The sequence below is a fragment of the Phoca vitulina genome, unplaced genomic scaffold (genome assembly GCF_004348235.1).
Source record: "Phoca vitulina isolate PV1807 unplaced genomic scaffold, GSC_HSeal_1.0 scaffold25, whole genome shotgun sequence".
Classification (NCBI taxonomy): Eukaryota; Metazoa; Chordata; class Mammalia; order Carnivora; family Phocidae; genus Phoca; species Phoca vitulina.
The window spans coordinates 20,122,713-20,130,836 of NW_022589728.1; the positions used below are offsets into that span (position 1 = coordinate 20,122,713).

At 37.6% G+C, this 8,124-nt stretch overlaps 1 pseudogene; it reads left to right on the plus strand.

Moving 5' to 3' along the window:
* The first annotated feature begins 1,219 nt into the window (after positions 1-1,219).
* Positions 1,220-1,907, plus strand: LOC116643251 (annotated as a pseudogene).
* Positions 1,908-8,124: the final 6,217 nt, after the last annotated feature.

Genomic DNA, 8,124 nt, shown 5'->3' on the forward strand with positions numbered 1-8,124 from the left:
TTATTTTCCTATTACTGTTGTAACAAATTGCCACAAAGTTGGTGGCCAGAAGCTTGTGGGCTTGGTTGGTTCCTTTGCTTCATGTCTCACAAGGCTGAAAGATGTTAGCAGGGCTGTGTTCCTTCTGGAGGCTTGCAGGAGAATTTATTTCCTTGCCTTTACAAACTTCTAGAGACCACCTGCATACCTTCGCTCATGGCTTTCTCCCTTCATCTTCAAAGACAGCAATGGTACCCTTCTGGGGCTTCAAATGTCTCCTTTCTCTTCTAACTCATCTCTCTGACTTACTATTCTGCCCTCCTCTTACACTTTTAAAGGCCCGTGTGATAACATTGGGTCTACCCAATAAGCTCTGTATCTTAAGGTCTGTAACTTTAATTCCATCTGCAAAGATCCTTTGGCCTTATAAGGTAACAATTGCAGATTCTAAGGATTAGAGTATGGACATCTTCCGGTGGTATTGTTCTGCCTACATAGGGGGAAAGTAAAATGTTGACCATAATAGGAATAATTTAATAAATTCAGACACTAGCTTCTGAAGAATATAGCCTTTCTCAATGTTTAAAGGGGAATAAAAGCTTACCTGCTAGAGTCAACTTGGTATAGTGGGGAGACCACTGAGCTTGGTTCCATTCCTACAATCCTGTGTCACTCATTAAACAGTTTTAGATTTCTGGTTACTCATTTATCAAACAAGAAAGTCAGTTTAATGATACAAATATTGTTTCCAGTTATAAAATTCTATCATTCAGTTTGAATAAATTTAACAGCCAAGCAAGAGTCCCTTGAATCTTGCCATGAAACACACGACACTGTCTCATCAAAACTAAAGAGGGATGTAGGATTGCACCTTGTGGCCCATGGCTCACGCAGAGAATTATCGTAAGGATGAAGCCCAGGTTTATTTTTTAAGGGATTAGAATCCCATTGGAAGACAAGCATGTGTTGTCAGTTTCTTAGCTTCTAATTCCCCTGCTGTAACCCATCCTCCTTTTGAAAGAGCAGGAAAACCATGGTACAGTTACACCTGAGCAGACAAAAGCCATGATATGCACACATCTACTACTTCTAGGTACAGGAATGCATTAATATCTGTAAAAATATAAATGCAATTCCTCTTAGGCAATTCCTGAGCATAAAAGTGTCCCTTGTCATGTCTCTCAGGTGAGGTTGAGAAGCCGGCAGGTACCACGCTCTGTCCTCTTGGTCTCCCGCCACAATGGAGTACCTCATCTGGGGCCCCAACTAAGGCCTTCTCGCCTTCAGCCAGGTGGCCACTAACGGTGTTGTCCAGATGAAGGACGATCATGACAAGATGCTTAAGAGGAGTGAAGAAATCTTATTCCTCTGTGTTGGAGAGGCTGGAGACACAGTACACTTTGCAGAATATATTCAGCAAAATGAGCCACTTTATAAGATGCAAAATCATTATGAATGGACTCCCATAGCAGCAGCTAATTTCACATGCCGAAACATGACTGACTGTCTTCAGAGTCGGATCCCATACCATGTCCACCTCCTCCTGGCCGGCTATGATGGGCATGAGGTTCCAGCACTCTCCTACATGGACTACCTGGCAGTATTGACCAAGGCTCCTTTTGCAGCCTTCCCATGGCTATGGGGCCTTCCTGACTCTCAGTATTCTGGACCGATACTACACACCAACCATCTCTTGTGAGAGGGCAGTGGAACTTCTTGGGAAATATCTAGAGGAGCTCCAGAAATGTTTCATCCTGAATCTACCAACCTTCAACGTTCCAATCATTGACCAAAATGGCATCTAGGACCAGGACATTTCCTCCCCTAATAGGGCTCCTAACCTCATGCCCTCCCTCCCATTTGCCAGGGAACTTTTTTTGATGGCCTCCTTTATCTTTTTCTATTCCTTTGACTCTCATCCTTCATAGATGATTAATTCACAATAAAGCTGAATCTGGATAAATTGGGGGGAAAAAAGTATCCCACATGGGGGATGGGTTTTTAGATTTTATCCCATTCAGTAATTTGCCATTTTTCTTTTAATAGCCTTTCCAAAATTAATGTTTTCTATAGATAGATTTTTTTGGATAGGGGTTTGCAACAACAAAAGCTGTACAAAGATGTTGGTTTATTAATAACAGTGCAACTATTATTTTTCAATCAGCTGGGTTATTCTGAGTAGTGTTTTTTTAAACTAAGAGTATTTATCATCAACTAACTCAGAATGACTTCTTCCCATTTATGTGCCCTTTGTTATTATGAGAAAATAACCCATCTTGAAAAATTGCTAGGTAATAAGAAATAGATTCATTCCCCATCTTAATTAGACCTTTATTCAAGAGTTCACCAGCATTCACTGAACATCTTATTTATACTCTGCACTGGGCTACACATTGGAAATACATGGATAACTAGTACATAGATTTTTATTTCAAGAATCCCAGAGTCAAGTAAAATCCCAAAGACAAGTAAAAATAAATAAGTAATGTAAAAGGTAGCTGCGATCATAATAACATCTACACAATGCAGAGATGGTTCATGAAGAGAGCCAAGGAAATAGAGGCTGTGAAGAAAGCTTCAAAAAAAGTAGTCATATATAAGCAGGTTTTTATTTTGTCAGGTAGACGGAATTGGAAAGAGTATTTCACACAAAATTAACAATATACACACAAAGCAGAGAAAGAACATGTATGTGTTTAAAAATACCCTCTTTTTGAAACACCAGTGTACATTCATTTATTTCTTTACTTTTACTTTGACATCCACAAGAAGTTATGTTCCAGTATAGGCAAGTTGTTAGAATTTTAAGTTTCTTCTACTGGTTATAATTCCAAAAAGAGAGAACCAAAAGTTTGAAAAATGATAAATTATGTGGTAGAAGAGTAGAGATTTTACATTAAAACTTTAGAATATATAAAAAAAAATACGAAAAAGTCTTGTACTTAAGTCCAGTGGTTTATATGGGATTAGGAGGTAGCTGTTTAAGCAAGCTGACAAAGGCAAAGCCCAGGGAGATTAGAAGTGGTGCAAGGAATGAAAGATGGGGGATGGGGAGAGAGATACGAACACTTCAGAATCACAAAATCTGAAAACTATTAAACATTTATATAGAGGACTAGACTCAGGGAAAAAAAAGAATATGTCTTAATATGTGTATTGTTTGCAAAAGAAAAATTTATAAGCATCTCATTAAAGCTGTTAAGGAAAGATTTTTAAAATCTCTAATGAATAAAGAATAAGTGGAGCAATTTCCATCATTAATAATTTAAATTTTATCATTAATACTACTTTTATTTAGCCTTTTGTCTCTACAGCAATAAATGTTATCAGAAAGGAGAGCTTATATCCTATTTTTATTTATTTTATTTTATTTTATTTTTTGTGAAGGATGCTGCAAGCTTGTTCTTTGCTTAGGTGGATGAGCAAAAACCTACCTCGGAGCAGATTTTCTTTGTTTCTTCCCCAACTCTTGAATGTTCCCTCTTGGTTATGATGATTTGAATAGAGTGTATCAGGATCATTTGTGGCTTAGTGGAGAACCCTTTTCCAATACCTTTGAATTTACAGGCTTGATAATGGGGTAGGGGAATTAGGCAAATCTTAATAATACCCAAAGAACATTCCAGGAGAAAAAGATTAAGACCTGGAACACCTATTCTTTGGTGGTTCCATATTGCCCAAACCTTCCCCAACAGTGGATTCTCATGGTCTGATCTAAGATTTGCTGGTAAGAAGGAAAATCAAAAGCTCCAAAGTGAAATTCATCATAAGGTTGGGTAAATACAGTTGAATATATGTACCTAAAAATTGAAGAAGAGCTAGTTTTGCCACAGCCTGTGACGAAGTTCCTCTAATATAACGGCCTCACTTTGGGAGCGGTGATTATATATGAGTGTATACTTTTTAAAAAAAGCTGTGATGAAGACTGATGAATCACAGACCTGTACCTCTGAAACAAATAATACATTATATGTTAAAAAAAAAAGAAGAAGAAGAAGAAGAAGATAGTAGGAAGGGAAAAATGAAGGGGGGGAATTGGAGGGGGAGATGAACCATGAGAGACTACGGACTCTGAGAAACAAACTGAGGGTTCTAGAGGGGAGGGGTGTGGGGGGATGGGTTAGCCTGGTGATGGGTATTAAAGAGGGCACGTTCTGCATGGAGCACTGGGTGTTATAGCAAACAATGAATCATGGAACACTACATCAAAAACTAATGATGTAATGTATGGTGATTAACATAACATAATAAAATAAAATTAAAAAAAAAAAAGCTGTGATGTTAGGAGCTCACAGATTGAGCCCCACTGCAGCCATGCAGGTGCGCAGACCGGTAAGGTCAGCCCCAGTGAGGAGGAACACATCAAACTGTGTAAGACCAAATTTTCACCCGGGATACATCAAGAGAATCAGACCAAATCAGAGATTTGGGTGTGGGTGGTTTTCTAGGATTGCCATGTATTGGGGCAGTGAAGGAAGTGAGATCAGGCAGAGAGGGGAAGTGAAATGTGATAGAATCTCAACAAAGGCCTGGACCAAATCCATATGGAGCTCTGGAGCTGTGGCCCTTCAGTGTTGTCCCATGGAGTCAAAGAGACTGGACCTTCACTGGATATGGGCTCCTTGGGGAGGAGGCAAGGAGCACTAGGAGGAGGGCAAGGAGTTGGTGTGAGTCCTCCAGTGAGGTGCCTCTTGTTTGCCTGGGGCCATTCCCACAGAATGACTCAGGTGACAGCCATCAGCCTCCCTTGCTCCCCGCAGCTGGGGGAACGAAGTGTCGATCAGGAAGAGCTGATCTGGACAGTGCCCTTACAACAGCCACTACAAACAGCTACCAAGACCTGGGCCTCGTGAGCAGGTGATCCAGTCCTCTCTTGTCTGGAAGATGTCAGGGGATAAAATCAATAAATGGTATAATCAGGATAGACGCATTTTCTTATTTTATTACTGACAAACATGTCTGATATATAAAAAGTAGTGTTCTATGAGATGACCCACCAATTTGTTTTCTGTAGTTCTAATAAGGCCTAAAAGTTAAAAGAACTTTTTGTAATTTTGTTTGTTTATTTTAAAGATTTTATTTTTTTATTTTTTTATTTTTTTATTTTTTTTATTTGAGAGAGAAAATGAGAGTGCACTCAGGCGGAGATAGGAGCAGAGGGAGAGGGACAAGCAGACTCCACACTTAGCGTAGAGCCCTGATCCCAACACTGGGGCTCGATCTCAAGACCCTGAGATCATGACCTTAGCCAAAATCAAGAGTCGGATGCTCAACCGACTAAACCACCCAAGTACCCCAACTTTCTGTAACCTTAAATGATACCTCTTCAGTCATGAAACATTGACTATAAACCATGATTTTTTTGTAAAATTCTATTTTAATGATTCTTTTCTCTGTTCACTGGCCCTGTGCCTCCTCTCCACTACCTCTTTTCTTTTTATTCCACTTAAGGCAGCTGAACCTTGCCCCTTCTCTATCTCAGTCTGATCACACACTTAGGTCTATAGAATAGGATTGCAATGACATTTTACAAATCATCACTCATTTCCCACGTCACTCTTTACTCTAGTGTCTCCTTTTTGAAAAAGCTGAAGGTATGAGCCCTGCACAATGATCATCTCAAGTGTCAGGTAGAGATTTACCCAAGGCCACACGGCACTATCATGCAAAGGACAAAGCAGGTAGACAAGTGGAAATGGTACTAGTGTGTGGAAGGGATGCCATATGGGGAGCTCTGATTGGAACTGGATGCCATGAAGCCTGTAGTAAAGTCCTTCCTGAAGTCCCTTGTCCCTAGACCAAGTAATTTACCGCAAAAATGACCGAGATGATAGACAGAAATTTGAGTAAATAGACATTGGAAAGTAAGGCTGGGTAAATAAGGCATTATAAACGTTTATAAACTTACAACTGCATAGCTCCTTGCATTCTCCTGTGCTGGAAACCAAGGAACAAATGCATATTCTATTCTATTTCCTAGCATCTCTACTCTGCTTCTCACAGAATGGTAATAGCTTCCTGCTCAACTATGAAAACAAATCCCCAATTCAAAACTGAGAACACACTCACTCCATATCCAATGTTTAAACACAGAGCATAATTTTATACAAGCTTATTTTTATAAACAAAAATATGCACAGAAAAGCATTTTGAACTAAATTCATTTATAATGTAAACTCTATAGTATATTTAGCACACTTAATCAACTGAGTTGAATTCATTCTAGGAGGAAAAGATACAGTACTTAGCTTTGATAGTCAACATATGTCAGGATATTTTTTATGATAGTATTTTCATGAAGTCCAAGTATGAATTACTAATCTATTTGCCTTGGAGGGAAATGTATGAATAGTTGAGAATGTTATAAGAGTTGACAGGGCTCTGGTCTAAGCATACTTATCATATAAAGAACAAGATGGAAAGAATTCTACTTTGGAAGATCTGCTTTGTGTTAGGTAGTTACACAAATTCCTTCTATGCTTTATATATCAGTCCTTAATTACCATGCTGGATTCCTGGCAACCAACCTATTTTCTCTTTTTTATATTATCTAAAACAAGAGTTATATGGTGAACTTTTTCATTTTTTAATGTACTACATAAGTGTAATTTAACAAAGCTAATCTGACCAGTCCTATTTTTCCTACAATGTTCTATCTTTTTATCAGTATCTTTCTTTCTACTAATCAAGAATCTTTTCAAGTTTAAAATCCATCTTTCTAAGAGTTAAACAATTAATACCATTTTAGTAACACACACACACACACACACACACACTTCCTTAGGTATTTTTATCCAGAAATATTCCATTTTCTAATTGCATCAATGCTCAGTAACATGAAATCTCTCTAGTAACCATGAAAAAGAAGAAACATTTAAGAACATTATATCAATTTAGACTAAGAAAGGATATTTATTTCACAGTGTGGTGCCTAACACATAACTTTATTTTGTCATAGGATGAGTATGGGTAAAATGTATAGTCTCTTTGGAGGGGAAAACTCATAATCTCCCTAAAATTATTTTTTTGGTTTAGAGAATTACAGGAAATGACAGCTTTAAAGAGAAGAACAACCTAATGAAATCAGAGTTGCCCTTAGACCCAGGCAAGAGAGGCAAGAGTGTTTCAGAGGTCTCTGAATATCACAAACCCAAGCACAAAATAGTTATTAAAGGGCACGCGCTCACCTCTGTCACTCACAAACCAATACTCAGAGCAACCTGTAACCAGCGCTATTCAGATGTTTAACAACAAGCTCAAAGGTATAGTGGGAACCTGGTTTGTATCATGTGCTGATTCCCAAAATATATATACTCCCACCAGTGGCAGGTTTCAGACTCCCAAAGTGATGTCACTGACCACGGAATTGGGAAAGGTGCCATGAATGGATTTTCTCAGGCTCATATGAGCTGGTTCCCATACACCACTGACTGCAGCTCTGATGTGTTAGAGAGAGACCTTGATTTGGAGTGTGGGCAAGATTTAAAAGGTCGAGACTTTTAGGTGTGAAAAAGGACAAATTAATTAGCCTGTCAAATCCTTCCTCTCTGATACCTTGAATTCAATAGATTCTTGCATAAGAAAATTTCAGAATTTGAGCAAAAATAACATACTTTCAAAATGTTCCAGTAAAAAAATATAAATTAATGATTTTTCTAAAAGAAAAAATAAATCTCATGCATTTAGTTTATAAGATTTTATAACTTGTGTATGTTTGAATGTGATCACTCATCCAAATACTACTAGCCCATCATCAGAACATTTAAACAAGCACAAGAATAAATCAGTCATCTTTGATATCTGCCAATTTTAAGTTATATTAATAATGTAACTTCACACATACATTTTATTTGTTATATTAAGTCTTATTTGTCAAGCTGGAAGGCTAGAATATGTTTTACTTAACAGGCTAATGGTTTGATTTATAGCTTTAAATATTTGGACATTACTAATTAATTGACTGTTACTTAGGAAATTGCTTTTCAGTGTTATCACTTTCAATATTATATTTGCTATGCAAAAGGACCACAAGTTAATCCTTTGGAAAAACAATTTTTTAAATTTGTCAGGTATTTAGAAATATGGATGGAATATTGTTATGAACAATATGTTCATATTGTTAGGAATATGGAATGTTTTTCAAAA